This window comes from Nelumbo lutea, chromosome 8, assembly GCF_056320005.1.
Source record: "Nelumbo lutea isolate HS-2025 chromosome 8, American lotus-T2T, whole genome shotgun sequence".
Taxonomy (NCBI): domain Eukaryota; kingdom Viridiplantae; phylum Streptophyta; class Magnoliopsida; order Proteales; family Nelumbonaceae; genus Nelumbo; species Nelumbo lutea.
The window spans coordinates 26,142,742-26,145,149 of record NC_142691.1 but is presented as its reverse complement, the minus strand read 5'-3'; the positions used below and the strand labels follow the sequence as shown (position 1 = coordinate 26,145,149).

The 2,408-nt window shown below is 41.7% G+C and overlaps 1 non-coding gene across 1 annotated transcript; it reads right to left on the bottom strand.

Annotated features, from left to right (window-relative positions):
• Positions 1 to 1,659: 1,659 nt before the first annotated feature.
• LOC148843522 (signal recognition particle RNA) lies at positions 1,660 to 1,967 on the bottom strand. Its single transcript, XR_016103994.1, has one exon.
• Between the last annotated feature and the right edge of the window lie 441 nt (positions 1,968 to 2,408).

Below are 2,408 nucleotides of genomic sequence, written 5' to 3'. Positions count from 1 at the left end.
CGAGTCGGTGTTCAAGTTCATGGACCTTGGATGATAACTGCTCCTTGTCACCCATGATGCTAGGCTCTGATACCAAAATGTTATGGGCCCGTGCATAGGATCTCGTCATAGGGCGGTCCACGGGGAAAACTCCTAGCCTTCCCTTGCCCTTCCCTTTGCGTGCTGACCCTATTGTGGTGAACTAGGGGGTGATTTGTCCAAGAGATCACCCTAACTCTCCTAAGCTCTTCTCTTGATCAAAAATTCAATGCCTTTTCATTAATCCGTGGTGTGTGCTATGCGCTGCCAGGCGGTACGTGCTGCTGTGCGGCGCTGCCGGGCGGTGCATGCTGCGCGCTGCCAGGTGGTACGTGCTGCTATGCGGCGCTGTCGGGCGGTGCATGTTGCTGCGCGGCCTGCTGTGCGTGCCGCTGCCTGTGGCTGTGCCGCAATGTGCTGTCAGGCGGCGTGTCCATAACAGAATTTCCATCACTTCTGTTCTTGAGCATGAAGTTGTGAAGAGATCCATTTACCAAGCCAAGAACACTGTTACGTACAGCTCCTACGTCTTAAGAAAAATCCCTAATTGCAACAACTAAGATATAGGAAGAATAAGAATACATCTCTACTACCTAAATCAACTTAACAAAAGTCCTAGAAAACATTAAGGGATTTCACTTTGGGAAAAATTTTCTCTAGTCCAAATGGAGAAATTTGCACCACTTGAACATGATTTGGGGGAGTAGATTTTGAAAAGCAGCACTAGAATACTAAACAAATGTGTCTCTCTCCTACAAGTTGAAAGATATTCATGGCAGCAGAGATTAAACCAACTGATTTTGTGCCTTATATTTGAAAATCGGAACTAAAGGAACGAAAAACGTTGGAAATGAGGGAGTGTGAAATTGGATTGAAGAATTGAAAGTGCAGAATGGCAAGAAAATCAGATACCGCAGATGATTTTCTACTTTGTGAAACCTTGGATTCAAAGTGCAGTGTGGCAAGTCCTGATATCGTTCAAGAGGAAGAACTCAAATGAGATAATTTTGGGTTTAAAACAGGGGCATGCCTTGTCATTTCAAAATTATTCATGGGAATTTTGGACTTTGCGCTAGGTCTAAAAAGTGCCTAAGTGTGTGAAATGTTGGTCTATGGTCTTAGAATTTCTGATCTGAAAATACATTTCGGATCATACTTTCAGACTTAAACACAAACACATATGGCAGTCTGAAAAGTAACATTTTCAAACTTTGAAGATCTAAAAAGTGTTATGAAATGCCACCTTAATTATCAGGCACAATAAGCTAAATCCGACCCACCTTTCTATCTCCAGGTTCAATTTGGAATTTTTTTTTTTAATTTTCCAACCGCTCTCAAGCTCTTATAAGCATCCTTCTAAATGCCATTTCGTGAAAACTGAAGCCATGCATGTTAGGTTGATTTTTAGACAAATTCCAAAGAATGGAAGGACACAAGAATGGACAGTTAAAAAACTATTCAGCTGCGCGCCTTCCTTAGTGGTTCATGGACGCATAGAACTATCGGGGTAGCTAAGCAAATTGAGAAAGAAAAGGGAAATTAAAATTGATCTACAAGATTCCATAAAAACCCAAATCTCTTCCCTTGAATGAATCCAGTAGTTGTTACAGACTTACTGTGAAAAAATAAAAAAAGAAAGCAAAAGGTGATTGTCCGATTAGGCTCGACTCTTAGGGCAATTGTTGGGACAGGGATGCACTAGCTCGTTGTCCTTCCACTGATAGGAGCGGGAGGTTTTCGCTGCTCTGTGAAGCCAGCCTGACGCGGTGCCCTCCACTCTAAGAGCCATATGACCCAAGCTTTTGTTCAAGTCACATGGTTCAACACCCTACTTGGAATGGGCGTGCCAGCAAATTAGCTCCGACTGCACCTGCTTGTAAGAATCGGACCAACGTTCAATCACCTTGGTGCCCTCGATTGAGTTACAAGCTTGCGCTACCAAGCTCGGCAACATCTAATGGACTGATGGATCTAATAAGGAACAAGAACTTCTTATGCTTTACCAATATGGGACTTTTGCCATACACGTGGTGTTCATCTCAAGTTCTCAATCTAAGAATATTGTGGAAGTTAAAGGTTCTTGTTTGGAGGGGTTATTCAACTTTAAAGCTATTTATCCAAGTTACAAAGCAATTGAGGTGGGATGGGAAATACTAATAATTTCAAATTCTCGTTGATCTTAATGTCCATTTGGCAGTAAACTAATTATTAACTCCAAGCAGGGGTGGATTCGAGCTGAGCCGCGCTTGAATAGCTAGAACCTTGAGCTTGAGGTCGGCTCAAGTCAAAAGTTCCTAAGATTAAGATTGTTTCGGCTCAAGCTCGATTTGAGAAAAATGTTTTATCAAAATAAAAAAAATGTTATATATAAAAAATATTTTTTATTTGAT